This window comes from Marmota flaviventris, chromosome 11 (genome assembly GCF_047511675.1).
Source record: "Marmota flaviventris isolate mMarFla1 chromosome 11, mMarFla1.hap1, whole genome shotgun sequence".
Classification (NCBI taxonomy): Eukaryota; Metazoa; Chordata; class Mammalia; order Rodentia; family Sciuridae; genus Marmota; species Marmota flaviventris.
Window position 1 is genome coordinate 81,960,402 of NC_092508.1, and position 19,300 is coordinate 81,979,701.

General features: G+C 35.7%; 2 protein-coding genes across 12 annotated transcripts in view; one reads left to right on the forward strand and one right to left on the reverse strand.

The window, feature by feature from the left end:
* The window catches only part of Mbd5 (methyl-CpG binding domain protein 5), a 409,185-nt gene extending 406,359 nt beyond the window's left edge, over nt 1-2,826 (reverse strand). For all 8 annotated transcript variants that reach the window (XM_071619190.1, XM_027938016.2, XM_071619187.1 and 5 more), the window contains exon 1: nt 2,712-2,826. The gene's annotated coding sequence lies outside the window, so the exon portion shown is untranslated. The remainder of the gene's footprint in view (nt 1-2,711) is intronic.
* Nucleotides 2,827-2,849: 23 nt separating this feature from the next.
* The window catches only part of Orc4 (origin recognition complex subunit 4), a 70,817-nt gene continuing 54,366 nt past the window's right edge, over nt 2,850-19,300 (forward strand). Inside the window, exon 1 of one of the 4 annotated variants that reach the window (XM_071619191.1) lies at nt 2,850-2,934. The gene's annotated coding sequence lies outside the window, so the exon portion shown is untranslated. Of the gene's footprint in view, nt 2,935-3,625; nt 3,791-19,300 lie in introns of those variants that run through there. The other 3 variants (XM_071619192.1, XM_027938034.3, XM_027938035.3) reach the window with 3 other exon arrangements.

The following is a 19,300-nucleotide window of genomic DNA, read 5'->3' on the forward strand; positions in this document are numbered from 1 at the left end:
GAGTCTTTAATATAAGAGTAGTAAATATGTTTCCTAATTGGAAGTTTAAGAAAAAACAGCATTAGAGAAAGCCAATATAATTCTCAAAAATATTAACAATCCACAACAAGTGAAGTTAGTATTTCTCAAAAAGATCAACAACAAAGAATTAATTATAATAGGACAAAGTTTTAACACTATTTACTTTACTATTCTCATAAAATGTAAAACTCTTAAGTGCTGTATGTGGTCTTGTACATGACAGTTTCATTTCTGACAAAGAACAATGAGTAGTTAGTACAGTAAGTGTTAAAGTTCTCTGTTCCCTGTACTGTGTCCACTCAAGGCATTAGAACCTTGGGCAAGTTCCTCAAGCTCTCTCAACTTCAGAGGTATGGAAAATGAAGCTGGATAAAATGACCTCCAAGATACTTCTAGTTGAAACCTTACCATCCTAAAATATCAATAATTCTTAACACTTAAAAAATAAACCACAATAAAAGATTTCTAAGCATAAATCATTATCAAAAGTAGAGAAAATCTGAAGTCTTCCAACCTTAAAGGGTTAACCTGGCAGTGATAAAATAAGAAATACTTTCAAATAAAACAGAAACAAAGTAAAGGTATTAATCAAGGACTGTCAATTTTTACTCAGCTGCCCACTGTGTGATGACTACCCCAATTACCTACACAATTCACTTTATTAAAATTGATTTCTTCTCTATGTTCTACTGTCTGTCTCCTATGTTAAGGTTGCTGAGGTTTTAAGGTAAGGACAAAAAAATCTCAGGTGGACCTGGAATAGCAGTATAGATGTGTGGAGGAAAAACTTGAACTTGACACAAATTTCTGCTTCAGTGCATCAATGACACCTCAGAGAAAGGCTAGGAAACTATTCAAATGTATAATAGCAATGAGAGAAATAAGACCATATTGCTTACTGCTACACAGCTCTTTTTTCTTTTTATTATTTTTTTGTTATTGTTATGTATAAACGTCTATTTTTGCACCCAGTTGGTAATTACAATTTTATAGAACAAGTTTCTACATATGTAATGCTTTTCAGTCACTAAAATACAAGTATATTATGTCTTGGCTTTACCAACCAGAAAAGAAGAAAGTATCATAATGTCTTCATAATATTTATGGCAAATATCCTTCTAGGTTGATATTTCTTCAATCCTTTCTAGTTGATCAAATTGCTGTTTTCATATTGCCAGTTCACAAAATTGCTGCTTTACAGAAGAATATTTTTTGTTGACATAAATTATGGCAGAGATACCAATGCAGATAAAAAAAAGGGGGGGGGGGGGTGTATGTGTATGTGTGTCGGGGAGAGAATGAGAAAGAGAGAAAAAGGGAAAGAGAAAGGGAATGTATGTGTGTATCCTTCTTCAAGGAAAGGATAAAGAATGTATATAAAACAAAATACCACTCCTAATGTAAGACCTAGTGTAAGGCCTACATCAGAAACATACTTTCTAGCATTTGTGAAATAAAGCACTGAATGAAAGCTATTCACTATGAGCATACCATGTGAAAATGGAGAATAGTGATTTTTATCAAGATTGTTGCTCTATAAATCTAAACCTGGATTTACCTTTCAGTTTATATCTAACTATAATATACTAACTACAACTTTGTTTTCTTTGATCCATGAAAACATATTTTAGACATTTATTTTCTTTCACATATAGTGAACAATTTGTTTCAGTACCCCAAGAGATGAAAAACTCATCTCAATTTACAACAGTAAATAAATAATTCAGTTAAAACTGAAAGTGGTACCAATCGGGCAAACTATTGATGGAGAGGTTTGGCCTTCCATGTAGCCAGAACAACATAAAGTTTTCAATAGGGATTACTTGTTCAGACAAGTTACAAGGATTAGAAAAATACTCAGTTAATTGTGAAATAGCTAATATTCTCATCCTATATGGAAAATAAATTCCAGAAACATATGTGGGTAAGACAATACCAGTGGCATGTAAACTTTAAGCATTTTGAGCTCTGCACTTTATAAACTCATATATGAAACAAACATTTAACAACAAAAAAAAAAAAAGCAATAATGCAAGTCAAAATCTAACCAAAGGCCTCTAAACTAAAAATTTGAAAATTTCTATTCAACTCAGATCAAACGAGAAATGGAGAAAATAAACCCATAACGCAAAAACCAGTCAAGTCTTCCAACCCAAAAGTCAATATCCAAATCACATACAGGACCAAAAAGGGGAAAACACTCAGGTCTACAAATGGATAGGCAGTTCCAATACAATCCAGATCCCGACATTTTCCCACTCAGAAACAAATGCAGTAGAGCTTTTCCTGGGCAAAGAGAAAAAGCTCTCCAAATGAAATTTTTTTTAAGTGACATCTAGAAAGTGTGCCTCTTTCTGTCTCTTTCCCTGGCGCCTCATTGGAGGAAGGAGGGGGGGTTGTTTTTGTATTCTCCCCCACTAGAGCAAGGCACAATCAGATGTTAGCTGAAGAAGAGAAACCACTTTTGACAACAGCAAATAAAAAATAAAAGTGCCCTTCCTCCCCTGACAGGATGGGCACCCCACCTCACACATCCCTCCTCACTCCGACCCCTCCTTCTCTCACCCCCCCTGAGCACCACCCCCTCCTCACCCCGGAGCTCCACTGCGTATGTGGTTTGGTGCTACTGTTGCCCCGGAGTGAAAGTCAGAGCCAGAGGAAGGCAATGAATCCCCCACAAACACACTTACCTTTCCTGCCCCCCACTTTTGAGTGCCTTCCCTGGAGCTGTGGAGGATGACACAAAGGGTAATAAAGGGGGGGGAGTGGAGGAGGAGGAGGCGAAGGAGGAGGAGGAGAGCTGGGGAAGTGGCTGCTCCTGGGTGTAGTGAGATGTCTCCAGCCAGGGCCAAGCAGCAGTAGCAGCAGTAGCAACAGCAGCAGCCACAGCAGCAGCAGCAGCAACAGCAAAGGGTCTGTGTTGCTAAGAGGCTTTTGGTCTCTTTCTCTCCTCCTCTCACGGCCAAAGAGAAGGAGGGTGGAGGGGGCTCGGGAGGGAAGCGAGTGGAGGGGTGAGGGGGTAGGAGTCGTGGATGGAGGTTTTCGAAGAGGAAGAAACTCCTTCTCCTTCTCTCTCAGGCTCAATCCCCCTCTCAGGGCTCCGGGCTGGAGGGTGGGGGAAGGAACTCAGCCGCCTTCCCCCCACCCCCCTCAATTCAAGGTTGAAGTGGGGTAAAATTAGTGTCCTGTCCCTTTAAAAATAGAAATAAAAGGTGCCCCCCCTCTGCCACTGCCTCTCTCTTCATCATCAGCTGCTGCTGCTGCTGGGGTCTCTCTGCTTGGGGGGGGGGAGGGGGGGTTCGGGTAGAAGAGACGGGAGGCACTCACTGCGCATGCCCCTCTCTGACGGGAGGCTGGTTGGTTGAAGGGAGGAGGAGGGGGAGGGGAGGAAATGAGATGTTTTCCCAGAAGGCTCCGAGGCACGCGCGACCCGGAAGACATTGTAGCGGGGGGTAGAGGGGCGGGGGCGGGGAGTAGGAGGAAGTCGGTACTCTTTAACATTGCCATCTCCCTCCTCCCTCCGAAGGGACAGTGGAGGAACGGAAGTGGGCGTGGACGGAGGCGAAAGGAGGTCACGTGTTTGAGTGGGAGGCGGGTCCAGGAGCTAGAGGCGATACGTGCGCAGGGCATGCTGGTAGTGGTTGGTTGTGTACGGCTGGCAGCAGCAGGTGAAATCAAGGCGAGGTGGCGGCGGGACGAGCTTGGGAAACGAATTCAATAGTCGCTGGATTCCGGCATTGCGCTGATAAAGGCAAGCTAGCAGCGAGAGGTAATGTCTATTAGACTGGCCTCACAATGAAGGTCAGGCACGCCAGCGGCCAAAGAAGAATCGAAAGTGGTAGGGTGGAAAGCTGCAGCGAATATTGGGAAGGGGCAGGCTTTTCTAGGCCGGGCAGGCCAGAGCGAAGCGGGATCTGTCTGTCTCCTGGCCTCCCCATGAGCCTGTGGACGCATCCTGACTAATGCAGGGAGTGATGAGGATACTGCCTCTGCAGGGGATTGTAGGTGAGGTGCATCGTGGGTTGGATGTTGAGAGAGCAGTGAGATATGTGGGACCTTGGCTGCGAACTCTTAAATAAGACTTTTTCCTCAGAGCTGGCGACCTATTTGGGGAATTAGAAGCCACGTGTGTGAATTTTGACCAGCTGCATCGGTAGCATTACTTATGTTGGATGTTGTGCCCTTCGCACCTTACCTTGCAACCTTCTCTGGAATTTTGGAGTGGCTTTGACACAGGATCAGGCAGGGAATACTTGAGTGGAATTTCCCTCCATATTTAGCGTTGTTGCTTCCTCCCGTTGTGCCTGTTCTTAAGAGAGTTATGTGTGGGATTGTGTGTTCCTAGATGTTGAGTTTTATAACTGGTAAAGACAGAAGGGATATCATTAAAATTTTCCCTTCCAGTGTAGATGGGAAATTTTTCAAATAGGTGCCTCGTCTTTTCTAGAGAAACAGCGATGTCTTTGTGTGTGTGTGTGTGTGTGTGTGTGTGTATTTCAAACAATCTTTATTGAAAACATTTTCATTTTCCAGCTATAATTTTTCGTAAAGATATTTTGAAGGATCATTATTTAGGTATTCCTTTTTTAAACAGAAAATAAACCTCATGTTTAGTGTGTTAATGTTATTTATTCTATGGTATGGATTCTTTTACCTATCATTTAAACTTACTGTTTTTCTATGGTATACTTCCCAAAAGTTTTGGCAGTGGACAGACACTATTTATCCATCATGCCTAGTGCTTATTACTCTCTCTGTGTTCAGTAATTATGTCAGATGGGATCAAAACTAAGATGTTCCTTTACTGGAAAACCTAATTGTTTACCACATTGTAATAGAAAGATTATATAGCAAGATAATTAATGTGCCTTTTTTTTTTTGTAGAAACTAAATCTTTGGAAAAGAAATCATATGTAGTATAATGAATAATAAAGTAAACTCTAACCACTCCCCAGTTTCAGAACTGGAACATCTTTGGAGCTGAAAGTACCCCAGTGCACACAGTCATGACCAATCCCCCACGTCACTGATTTTTTTTTGTTGTTGTTGTTTTTATTTTTGTTTTTGAGCCATTTAAACCTCTTTATTAGTTTACTTAGCTCAGGCATTTTTTTATACCATCAGAAACAGACTACAACAGAGGCTGGAAGAGTTTTCAGGGACAGCTGAGAAATATGGACGTTAAAAATGATTCTAGTGATCTCAGACAGAAATGAAGAACATAATGCTAGAAACTAGAGGAAATGTGACCCTTGGCATACAGTGGCAAAGGACTTGGTTGAATTGTATTTGTGTTCTAGCATTTGTGGTTGAAAAAACTTGCAAGGGATGAAATTGGATAGTTAGCTGGGATTACTATGCAAAGTATTGAAAGGGCACCTTGCTTCCTCCTGATAATTTAGGGTAAAATGCAAAAAGAGAATGAAGTAAAAAAAGAAGTCCAAGTCCTTGATTTTAACATCTTGATTTTTATGGTAATTACCTACTGGTTTTAATATTTTTAAACTACCTGTGTCAGCATTCCTAAACACTGTAGATTAGCTTGTAAAGGAATTGCATATTATGTATCTTCTATTATTGTTTTTTTGTTCATGTTGCTAAGATTTGACCCTGATAGTATGCTTAGCAGTAGTTCATATATTTTCACTGTGGTATAGTTATATTATAGTATATTTTTAAAAATAAGCCACAAATAATTTAATTGTTCTAACATTAAAGGACATTTGGATTGTGCTCAGCTGTTAGTAATCATGAGCAATGTCACAATGTGTATTCATATACATGTATTCTTATACACATAACCCTGTATTTTTGTAGATTATTTATGTTTATCATCAACTTCTAGATTATGCTAGTCTTTTCCACAATGGATATACCAATTTATATTTCCACAGAAGTGTATGGTATATATCTTTTATTTCTGCAATATTATTCCTAATTTTTGTATTTCATCAAGCTGATAAATGTACTTTTAGTTTCTGTTCTAATTTACATTGTATTTATTATATTATAATACAACCTCCTGATCACTAAGGAGGTTGAACCTTTTTTTTCTTACATACATAACAATAGTGGAGTGCATTACATTCAAAATTATCCATTCACAGCACAGTTTTTCGTAACTCTGTATATAGAGTATGTTCCCGCCAAATTATGCCATTATACATGAGCTCTCTTATTTTTTTTTGCATTACAATTCTTAATACACCTTTATACCACAATTTTTTATATCTCTGTATATAAAGGTATGTTGACACAAATTCACATCTTCATACATGTATTTTATATAATGATGACTGTCTGCTTCCACTGTCCTTGCTATTCCCCTTCTCTCTCCCTTTCCCCCTACCCCTGTTCCCTATCTAGAGATAATTTTCCACTCATGCTCTCCCTCCCTAGCCCACTTTGAGTCACCCCCCCTAATATCAGAGAAAACATTCGGCATTTGTTTTTTGGGGATTGGCTAACTTCATTTAGCATAATCTTCTCTAATGCTATCCATTTCCCTGCAAATGCCATGACCTTATTCTTTTTTAGTGCTGAGTAATGTTCCGTTGTGTATAAATGCCACATTTTTTAATCCATTCATCCACTGAAGGACATCTAGGTTGGCTCCAAAGTTTAGCTATTGTGAATTGTGCTGCTATAAACATAGATGTGGCTGTGTCCCTGTAGTATGCTGTTTTTAGGTCCTTTGGGTATAGTCCGAGAAGAGGAATAGCTGGGTCAAATGGTGGTTCCATTCCCAGCTTTTCAAGGAATCTCCATACTGCTTTCCAAATTGGCTGCTCTTTATATACCCTAGAGATTAGAGCTCTATCTGATGTGTGAGGGATAGAAATTTGTTCCCAGGATGTAGGCTCCCTGTTCACCTCACAGATTATTTCTTTTGCTGAGAAGAAAACTTTTTAGTTTGAATCCATCCCATTTGTTGATTCTTGGTTTTAATTGTTGCGCTATAGGCATCTTATTAAGGAAGTTGGGGCCTAGCCCCACGTGATAAAGATTAGGGCCTACTTTTTCTTCTATTAGACGCAGAGTCTCTGATTTAATTTGTAGATCCTTGATCCATTTTGAGTTAACTTTTGTGCATGGTGAGAGATAGGGATTCAGTTTCATTTTTTTCAAAAATGTATTAGCTATTTGGATTTCTTCTTTCTGAATTGTCTTTGAATCATCTAATTCTATTGTGCAGTTTTTCTGTTTGGTTGTTTGTTTTACTGAAAATTTGTAGCAATGTGGCAAATATGTTCTCTGCTTTTAGCCTAACTCTTCCTAGATGATAATTTTGTCTACATTTAATTCCTCACTGACTTACATGGAATAATGGTTGTTACTTGAATTTTACATGTTACTTTAACTCTTGCAAACAAGTTCTCTACCTGCATTCTGCATATTCAACTAGTAGCTGAATATGACTTTTGAGCACTTGAAATGTGGCTGGTGTGACTAAGATACTGAATTTTTATTTTCATGTAGTATTATATTTGAAAACTGATACTTTTCTGAGTTATTATCAAACCTCTGTTTGGAACAACTTGGATACATAAATTTGCTTCTCGGATGAAAATTTTATAAAAATATGGGTCAAATACTTTTATTATGACAATTTAGCATATGAAATTATGGTGTTCTGTACATTTAAAATGAACAGGTGATTTGGAAAACAGTATGAAAACAATGTTTATACCTCAACTTTTTGTTATGATTCTATGTTAAAATTATGATCAGTATTACCTTGTTTTGCTTTTTTAAATGTTGGTACTAGAAAATTTTCTATTATTTATATGATTGATATTGTATTTCTTTTGTATAGCAGTGCTCTCAACCATCTATGTTGAATTATATATTCCTATGTGTTTCCCACTTCTCTTTTTTCTTAATATAATCCTGCATTTCTGAGTCTTCTTTGGAGATCTTTTTACTTTTATTTGAGTAGTCTTTAGAAATTCCTTAATGTGCACACCCTGTTGACCATTTCTCTTAATTTTTTGGTTACCTTAGAATGTCTTCATTTTATCTTGATTATCTTGAATATTTGAGGGATAGTAAATTGTCTGATGTGTGGTTGTTTTTTATCAGGTTGATGATAACATTCCACTGTTTCTTTCTTCCATTATTAATTTTAAGAAGTAAGCTGTCAATCTAATTCTCAGTGAGTGCTTTAAAGGGAATCTCTTTTTTAAATTCTTTTCTTTGTCAGAGTTTTTTGCTATTTCACTGTGATGTTTCTGTGTGGAATTCTTTGTCCTGCTTTGGTTTCATTGAGATTCTTGAATCAGTGCATCAGTGTCTTTAAAAAATAGTGCCTGTGTTCATTCTCAGTACTTCTGGAGACCTGCTAAAAATTGGAATTTTGGCTTTTATTGGCATAGTATTCACAGTTAATTTGTTTTCTATGACAGATAATTTCACTTTTTAATTTTTTTTTACTTTGTTTCTACTGGCTCTCCTTTTGTTTCTTGTATACCTTTGTGCTAGTAATTTTTGAAAAATTATAGGTATATGAGTTCTGAGATAATGGTATCTTTCTGAAGAAAGCATATTTTTCTAGGAAAGATAACACAGTGTTGCTACCAGTTACAAATCATTTTTTTTTCATATTCAAGTCTTTAAAGTCTTCCTGTTATATATTTGATATTAGGATTTCAAATTTGCATTATTTCTACTTCAAATTTGCCTTTATCTTGACAAAGCTCCTTTTAATGTCTCAACTTAAATTGGATAAAGACTCATCTGAGTATTCAACTTTGGTGGGCCTTGTTCCTTTACATAGTTTAACAAAGCCTTAAGTGAATCAGCTTTGCTTCCCAGCCTTTTCTTTTGAATGGCAAATGTCTTCAGAACAAGTGACTAAGTAGGGGGTTTATTTCTAATTTACCTTCTCCTTGATTTTTGGCATGTAATTTCTCACTGCTTTGTTTATTTTATTTTATAATGAAGTTTTGTTGGCCTCAGCAGGAAAGTTGGTCCAGTCAGACATTACCATAAGTAGAACCCTCATTCACTTTTCACTTTCTTTTCTGTATTCTTAAAATTTAACTAATGTAAGTACTTGATACTTGTGAATATATTGAGAGGATACATTGACAACCAGCAGATTGTTTAGTAGTAAAAAAAATAATATTAAATATTTTGAAACTAAACAAATACTGAATGGTCATATAGCCAAAAAATAAAACAAAATAAAACCTAAGTTATCAGTGAGAGGATCTAGCATTTCTTAACTACCAGCGTTCACAAAATAAGTTTTGTTTTATCTCCTTTTTTTTTTTTTACTACATGTAAATAGATTGTATATTATGTATCATTTTTCATCTTTTCTGTATCATGTTGCTAAGATTTAAGTCTGTTAGTACATTTGGCTGTAGTTGATATATTTTCATTGCAGAATAGTTGTGTTTCTAGGATTGTTAAGTATAGTAAGAATGAAGTTAACAGTATGATATGTTTAAAACTAGAAAGTTTAATACCAAAATAATAAGCTAAAATTATTTTTCAAAGTTTTTTCCTCTTGAGAGGGGAACCAAGGGCTGTGACAACTGCCTTAGCTGATATCACATTCTTCCCTGGACTAATAAGCAAGTAAAAATGGTGCTGTTTACTTTTGAAACTGTTAACTTTAAAATGAGAAAAATAGCTTAAAATATGTCTTGCATTTAATTATTTGGTTTCTTATACTGTAGAAGCAAATGTGATTTTAAAAAATTAAAAATAATCTGTGAGTTAAGTAAAAACACAGAATTTTGTCTAGAAGCAAGTTTCTGTGAATCCCTACCTTCCCTACTGTTATTAAATAGTATGATTTTTGCCTTAGAAAAAAGTATATCAGGACCTAGCACCAGAAAAACAGAGAGCTCCACTCACAAGGAGCAGAATATCCAAAAATGCAAGCCCCCTGTCTCTTCCAGCCACACCCTACCTGCCTTCAGTTATCATACAGTGAGTCCATATCAGTGGATTTATGCACTGATTAGGTAACAACTCTCCCAATTCAATTATTTCACCTCTGAATTTCCTACATTGTTTCACACATGAACTTTTAGGGTACACCTTATATCCAAACCACAATAGAAGTCTTCCTTCAACTTCTATTTTTTTGGAATAGATTGTAGAGAATTGATATAATAAATCCCTTAAATGTTGGTAGAATTTACCAAACAGAACCCTTCTGAGCCTATTGTTTTCTGTTATAGAACGTTATTAATTATTGATTCAATTTCTTTAGATGATTTGGATCTATTCATGCCATCTATTTCTTGTGTAAATTTGGTAGATTGTGTCTTAAAGAACTGTTCTTCATTGTCTAAGTTATCAAATTTGGTTTGCCATGGAGTTCATTACATTGTTTTATAATAGCATCTAAATGTCTATTGGATCAGTACTGATGGCTCCTTTTTCCACTTCTGATTAGCAATTTTATATATTTGCTCTTTTTGTCAGCCTGGTTAAAGGTTTATCAATGTTATTGATGTTTTCAAAGACAGTTTTTTATTTTGTTGGTTTTTCTTGATTGATTTCCTGTTTTCAATCTCATTGATTTCTGCTCTAATTTTTTTAAATTTTTAAAACATTTTTAGTTGTAGATAGACGCAATACCTTTTTATTTATTTCTATGCCGTGCTGAGGATTGAACCCAGTACCTCAAACAAGCAAGGCAAGCACTCTACCACTGAGCCACAACCCCAGCCCTCTGTTCTAATTTTTCTTTTTACTTAGGTTTTAATTTGTTTTCTGATTTCCCAATCCAGACACTTAGGTTATTGATTTTTTGGTCTTTTTGTTGTTGTTGTTATAATATATGCATTCAGTAATATAAGTCTTCATCTGTGGATTGCATTCATTGCATTGTACAAATTTGGTAAGTTCTATTTTCATTTTCATTTTGCTCATAATTGCTTCACCCATGTGGTATTTAGAGGTATGTTGGTTTATCTCAATATATTTAACATATTTGGGGATATTCCAGCCACCTCTGTCACTCATTTCTAGTTAATTCATTTTGGTCCATGAGCATATGAATTTGTTAAGCTATGTTTTACGTTCCAGATGTGATTTACTTTGGTGATGTTCTTTTTGGATGCAGTATTCTGTTAATGTCAGATCAGTTGGCCCTTAAAGCTGTCCAGTTCAAGTATGTCTCTACTAACATTCTGTCTGCTGGATTTATCAGTTATTTTTGGAGATCTATTGATGTCTCTTGCTAGGCTAGTGGACTTACTTGTTTCTGTTTTTTAGCTTGGTGATTGGTTTGGATTGGATTGGATTGGATTGATTTGGTTTGTTGGGTTGGTTGAGTTGGGAGAATTTTGGTGCTGTAGATTGAAGTCAGGGCTCTGTCTTAATGAAGAATTGACCCCTGTATTATAATTTCTTTTACTTTGAAGTTTGTTCTGTCTAAAATTAACATAGCAACTCCACCTTCCTTTCGACTAACATGGTATAATTTTGTCTTCTTTTAATCTGTCTTTATATTTACAGTGTGTTTCTTAGAACATGTAGTTGAGTCTTGGTTTTTTTGTTTTGTAACCTACTCTTTTAATTGGTATAATTATTTAGGTTATTCACGTTTAAGGTCACTGCTGGTAGAATTGGATAATTACCATATTTGTTCTTGATTTTCTCCCTTGTTCTTTTTTTTTTTTTTTTTTTCCTCCTGTCCTTTGCTCTTTCTTTCTCTGGTTTTTATTTGATTCAGCTTTTTTTCTCTTACTCAGTCTATTGATTATAATTTTTTTAAACTTATTTTAGTGGCTAACAGAGTTTGCAGTATAAATTTACAACCAATTCAGCTTCTCTTTCAAACAATACTCACTATATCACTTAATGGCCGGTGCAAGTATCATGTAACAGTATTCCCAATTTCTCTCTCTCATCTTTTATTAGATTAGTTATTCATTTTACTCATTCGTAAGTTATATTTACACAATACATTTTTGCTTGTATTATTTGGAACAAGCTTTTAGACCAGTGAAGAATAACAAAAATAATACTTTATCTTTTTTCATTCCTTCTCTAACACTATTCCTCTCTATGTAGGTTTGAATTTGTGACTTGAGCATAATTTGCCTCTTGTCAAAAGAACTTCTTTGAACATTTGTTTCAAGGCAGGTTTACTGGTAACAAATACTGTCATTTTTTTTGTCTTTAAGGATAATCTCACTTGATATAAATTCTAGGGTTTTGTTGTTGCTGTTGTTTGCTTGTTTGTTTTGGTATCAGGAATTGCAACCAAGGTGCTTAATGCACCACTGAGACACATTCCCAGACCTTTTTTATTTTAAGAGAGGGTCTCATTAAGTTTCTTAGGGCCTAGCCAAGTTCTGAGGCTGGCTTTGAACTTGTGATCCTCCTGCCTATGCCTCCAAGTTTCTTGAATTACAGTTATGTACCACTGTGCCCAGCTCTTGTTTATAGTTTTAAATAAATCTTAAAGCACCCTAAGTATTGCACTGTACTTTCTTGCTAGCATGGTTTCTGAAAAGAAGTCTGATGGGATTATCATTAATTTTCTATTGATAAAATGTTGTTTTCCTTCTAGCTTCTTTTAGGATTTTTGGTTTGCTTTCTGATTTTCTGCAGTTTGAATAAGATATGCTTAGGTATAGATTTTTTTTGGAATCTATTCTGCTTGATTTTCTCTGAGATTCTAGCATCTGTGGTTTAGTGTACTTAAATAATTGTTACTTAAATAATTTGATAAAAAATCTCAGTTATTATTCAAATGCTTCTTTTGTTCTTTCTATACTCTTCCAGTATTCTTTCATTGTGCATGTTATACCTTTTTTAATTCTCACAAGATGGCTTTGGGGGTTTTTTTACTCAGTTCATATAGAAATCATGAAAGAGCAAAGTGCAGCTCTCAGTTTTGAGTGCCAGTAGCTCTCAGCTCTTGATGTGAGCAGGTCTCCCAGCTGTGCTTAGTAGCTTTCCTAACAGCTTTCAGCACCATGAGCTAGTGGTTTCTAGAAACTCAGCATAAGAGGAACAATTCATGGAATGGGGGTTTCTGGGTTGTCCCCTCAAAGTTAGAGGAGTGCTGCATATATAGACAAAAGGGGCAGGCCAATTAACTCACACAGTCTCCTGCATTCTGGTTTTCTGTGCTGTCCTGCCAGTCTATACACCCTGTCCTGGCTGTCATGGATGGAGGCATTGTTATAGTGGACTGGTGTGAAAATATCTGAAGCAGCTGCAGGGTGTATGGAGACTACCTGAGTACCTGGGTAGAGTTATCTGGACCAGCTGGACAGTTATTTGAAATAGCGTTGGCTAAGGTTAAGTCTCCTAGAGCAGTTGCCGGACAACTGAGGCTGAAGGGAAGGTCTCTGTGGAAACTATGGCAGCAGGCACTGCTGCTGCAAGAGGGTAGAGGCTGAAAGGGGAGCAGCTGCTGATGTCATGGTGACAGCCCTACCTGGCTACAGAGGCAACCATGGTCAAATCAACAGCAGGGTTTCTAATCTATGGTTCCTGGATAGCCACAGAAGCAGTAGTAGGGAAAATGGTTGGCATAGCAACTGCACAGGCTGTGGGGAAGTGCTGGTCCCTGTTGACATTTTCTCTGACCATCCTGGGAATAGCTACAGCTGTCACTGGCATCAGAAGTGGTGCAGGCCCAACTAAGATCGCTGAGGGCCTTCACCCCATCCTTCAAATCTTGCTGGCAGGTCATCTGGCTGTGCCCCAGGGCAGTGGCAGCTGTAGCCAAGCAGTTGGGCATGGGGGAAGGATACATTCACTATCAGTTGAACAGCAGACTGCCAGTGCTCTGCAGGTTGGCTGCCTGCAGAAACACACACACACACACACACACCCCTATCTGTAGACAAAAAATGAACAAAAACCTTTTAGGAAAGATTGGGCCCTCCTCTTTGGTCTCAGTCTCACACTTCTTAGACATTCTTTTCCATTCTTTTCATTTTAGTTAAGAAGTTACTGTTGGTATAACTTTAAGCTATCTGTTCCTTTTCTGGTTCCTGTCTACATTTCTGAGCCTATCAGAAGAATTATATATTGTCTTTTTAACTTCCAGCATTTCTTTTTGATTCTTAGAGTTTCCATCTCTTCGCTTATTATATCCATCTATAAACTGTAGATTAGCTGTTCTGTGTGTGTTTTATTTTTCCATTAGAGCCCTGCCATTCTAGTCTTAGTCATTTCTAAGTTCCCAGTGTAATAGTTCCACAATCTTTCCCATATCTGAATCTAGTTCTGCTTCAAGGAGTTTTTTATTTGTTTTTTCTTTCATTGTGAAAGCCACATATGATGTGGGTATAAGAACTGGGCTAAGTATATCTTTAGTGAGATTGTACATTCGTCTACTTCATAGTTAGACTAAATTTATTGTTTTCCATAGCTGTAGGTCCAGACTAAAATTTCCTGTTGTGTCTTCTATTTAAAATATTTCTAATATTTCTTTCGGTTTTCCTAAGGACTTCTTAGATACCATCTATGAAGTATATAGGAGTTCTTACTAATGTGGTAGTAAAGTGTGGTAGAAGAGCACCATTCTATAGACTTATTATTAGGTCTCAATTTTTGTGTGTATGAGCCTTTGTCCCTGGGCTTTCACTATCAACACCTACTTTTAGGTTTGTCTGGAAGGGTAGAAGAAACTGGAGTTGGTTATTTCCCTTCTCTAGGTCTGTTAGGCTCTGGTAAAAGCCCAGTCAGTCAGGTTCTGGTACATAGTTTCCCTTGAGGGCAAGCCTCATTGAGGCTTAGGTGTATTTCATTATAGCTACTTCCCCCTCTTAAAACCCCTGTCCCTCTATCCCCACCCCCAGAAGAGGATTTTTTTATTATTTATTTATTTATTGCCAGGATTTAGGATTCCTGGAGGAACTCAGGAAAAGTGATGGAACCTCCCTTAGACTGGTTTCCTAAGAATCTTTAACTCTGAAGCTTGTCTACATTGAACCTTTAGCGGTACCCTGAAATAAGCTCCAGTGCAGTTTTTGATCCTCTTTCAATAATCCATGATTCTTTATGTCTGCTGATGCCTCTCCAGTTTGGGGAGAAAACACTTTGCCCTGTGACCTCATGGATCTCAGTTGTTTTCTGTTTGTTCAGCTTATTTCTTGTGATGAGTGCCAGCTTCAAGCCACCTTACATTCCAGAACTGAAATTCCTCATCCTTTTAAACCAAAAAATATCCTTTTTATATTTTAAAAAAAAAATTACTCAAGACTATAGTCGTTGAACAGTAGTAGTCTTATTGTACGTGTATATTATGGCTTAGTTCGTCTCCTGCTGAGTATTTTCCTTTATTATAACCAATGCCAGATATTAAACATCATTATGACATGTATCTGTGATTATTTCTGTGTATATCTGATTATTATTAGATGAAAAGCTTAGAAGTGGAATTACTGAGTGAAAGGTGGCACAAAATTGAGGCTTCTACTAGTACATGCTTATACTCTTGTTATAAGTTGGTTCCACTTACCACAACCTCACTAACTTTATTAACTAAACAAAATACTTTTATTTTTGCATGCCAAACATAAGAAAAAATTCTATTTTAGAGATGGAATTTATTTTGTTGGAATCTGAAAAGGAATGATTTTCCTCTCTTATACGATGTTATGTATGACAAAGTTCTGAGACATGTAGTACTATCTTTCTAAAACAAAACAAAATTGGGGGGGAGGAGACTTGTTAGAATCCTCCCTAAAAGAATTATCTGATATTACAGTATAGTTGTAACTAACATTTTCATTTGTCCTGGTGAGGTTATTTAAGCATGGTGATAGAAGGTGGAATGGAGAACATAATTGGGGAACATCTTTTAGTTGATTGTATTACTTAGGCTATAGGAACTGTATCTCCTGTTTCCTGTATAAATAGAACAGTGAATATACTGTCCTTAAAAGGTTTTAGGGAGCATTATAAGATTTTGGGTTTGCATCAGTAGTTTATAGAAGTCCTTTAATAGTTTCTCTCTAGAGCAATGTTACTTTCAGTTTTCTCCCTCAAGTAGTTTAATTAGTATTTACAAATTAAATCACAGAGAGTTGGAACATCATATTCAGATCCACATAACATAATTCAGCTGTCTGAGCATGGCAAAGAAAAATGTTATTAAATAGTAAGGAGTATTTTATTTGTTATTCTTAAATGAACATAAGACCTGAAGTCATTGTTGTTGAAAGAAAGAAAGCACTTTACTTTATGGATAGGTCCAGGCTTTTCAAGGAAAATTTGCTCACATATGCTTTCTCTTTACCCACTTACCACTTTACCCTGGTGTTAAATCTTGTGTCCTATCTGACACCCTCATCCTTCCAAAAAAAAATGTTTTCAGTGATTGAGGTTTTTGTTGTCTTTGTACTATTGTTTACCCACCCAAGTAAACACATGAGCTTTGATTCACTAGCTTAATTTCTTCTATTTAGAATGAATGTTTATAGTCAATTTGGTCAGAGAATATAGACTACTATTAATGAGTTTAATAGTTAGGATGTATCCTGCTGTCATGTATAACTAAAAAGAACAAATAATTTTTAAAAAAAGTTGTAATTATAAGTCAGTGCTCAAAACATTGTATAATGCTTTTCAAAAGCCTAAAAGATTTCTAGACTGGTTGCAGATCATGTTGCTTCTTTCATTAACCTATGTAATTTAGAAGCAAGTACAGTTTATTTTTAGACATGTATTTTAAAGTAGTCCTTCCAGTATTCTTTCTTTTCATTTTTTAACACTGGAGTTGATGATTTACCATCTTGTACAAAATGTGTTCCTTGTTAATAAGAAAAATAAAATAACTGTAGGAACTTATAAGTGCCTTTTTCCTGAAAGTTTTGTATTATTAACCATATGATCATCCCACCAAGGTATATTTACTTTTTTAATCAATCTCAACCCACCATGTTCTTAAAAAGAAATATATTGGCATATTTATTAATATGAGGGTTCCAGTAGGTTTTTTATAAAATAGATAACTTATTAAAAACATATACATGTGTTTTATACATGTATGTGTGTGTATATTTATATATGACTCCAGGAACACTGTTAGGCAGAAGTGAAAACTATAGAAAACTCAAAGTTGCAGGAGACCCTGCTTTTCTAGAGAATTACCAGCCTTTCAGTTTGAATTATTTGATCAATATTGCATAATCAGACATTAGAAAATCACAATTCTTCATTTTAATATCAGTGAAGAAAATAACTTGGTCACCAAAAGACTTAACTAAAAATATTTAAACCTTGGGTTCATGTGATATAAATTTGTGGTCCTCAGTAAATTGTGTCCATGAATATTCAGAGCAAATGAGAGGAAAAAAGGATTTTATAAAATTGGCAGTGATCATCACTGTTTTCCATTTTGAACAAATTTTTTTAGAAATTACATAAAATACTTATTTTCTTTGAAACTACTCTTCAGCTATGTAGAAATCAAGAAGACATCTCAATAGAAGCTGTGTCCTAGCTTGAATTACTAGACATTAAACTGCAGATTAATACAGTATTTTTGAACTGATCCCTTTAGGAAGTACTAATAATCTACTAACTTGAAATTTATACTTATGCTGTCTTCTGTCTTCCCTACCTTCGACCTTTCTTTTTATCTAATTTTATCTTTACCTCACTATAAACACTCCATCTGGAGATGGTGTGAGAATTATTTCTTGCTGACTGGAAGAGAATTATTTCAAATGAAGATTAAAATTATTACTCAAAACTCTTATTTATTATGTTAATATGTAGAAGCACTCCCAATATCCTTCATATCTTTACTTTAATTATGCCCTAATTTGGAATACTTTTCCTGATAATTTTGCATTAGCCATAACTGGCTACTAGTTAGACTAAATTTATTGTTTTCATAATAAATATATTTTATATATTTAAAATATATATATTGGCAACGGGAATTTAAAATATATTACCCAACACATGAAAATATGTAGTTTCAAACTATTTCATCTATGAAATGAAGCCAGAAAAATTAAGTAAAAGAAATGAAAATGAAAACACTAGATTTCTGTAAAAAAAAATTAATTTTCTTTAACATTACAAGGAATTTAAAAAGAGAAATATTTGAAGGTAATATTTGATCAGAACTCTATGCATTAAAGACTTTCCCAGAAAAAAAATAACTAGCATATAAAATTTAATGTAGATGGAAACGTAGACTTAGCTATGGAAGAAAAACAGAAGTAGAAAACTTCACTATTAGTACTGGTGTCCTTAATAGCTTTGTCACCAACTGAGCCTAGATTTGAGTCTTTGGTTCTGTCATGTCTTTTTTGCAAATTAAATTTCACTAAACCTCAGTTTTTTTCCTTTGTAAATTTTACATGATATTTAATCCATAGGGTTAGTATGGGGATTAAATTAAATGGTTGACCTGACATGCAGTTCCATTAACTGCCAAGCATGGTAGTAACACAGAACCCTTTAGGAATGATCATATTGTATTAGTGAGCACAAAAGTAGAGATAGAAAACAGAACAAAACAAAGCAAAACAAAACACAGAAACAGACTTTTGTTCTAGTTTCTTTTACAGTACTTTCTGCAGAGGGCAATAATGGATCAGTGGTCTTTGAAAGCAACTTTAAGGTACCCCAAAACTATCAGGGCATACTTCTATGATATGTACTCGTGGACTTTTTTTCAATTTAAAATAATAGAAGTTTTTAAATATTGGTCATAAGGATATTGTGGTTAGATCCATCAACTATGGTCTTATATAGGCCCTCAAATCATGGACAGAAAGCCAATCAAACCTCAGAAGTCATTCCAATTACTGGGTCCCATACCCAGTTTCTTTTTCTCTTTTTGTGGTATCAGGGATTGAATCCAGGGCCTTGAATATGCTAGGCAAGTACCCTACTACTGAGCTACATCCCCAGCCCCAGAATTTCTGATTTAGGTATGTGGAACAGAGCTTATAGAACTTGCACTTTTTTAAATTGCCAGATGATGCTTCTGCTGCCAATTCATGAATCACACCTTCTGAGCAACTGGAAAAATTGAGTCTGATTACTGGACATCTCACACTAAAGCTGATAAAACTAAAAAGATATATAACAGAAGATAAAGAAATCCATGAATAGAAATAGCAACTTCTCAAATCAAGCTAGGCTGGAGGTAAAAAAAAGTAGCTGGGCTCTGTAGATGGAGAAATTTTAAATAGGAAAGGCATCAGAAGACCAAAGAACTTTAATAATGGTAAACAAACTTTGAAGTCTTAGAATACTAATTAGACAAAACAAGAGGTCACATGTCATAAACTACAAAGGAAAATAAAAAGCAGTTAGAAGTTTC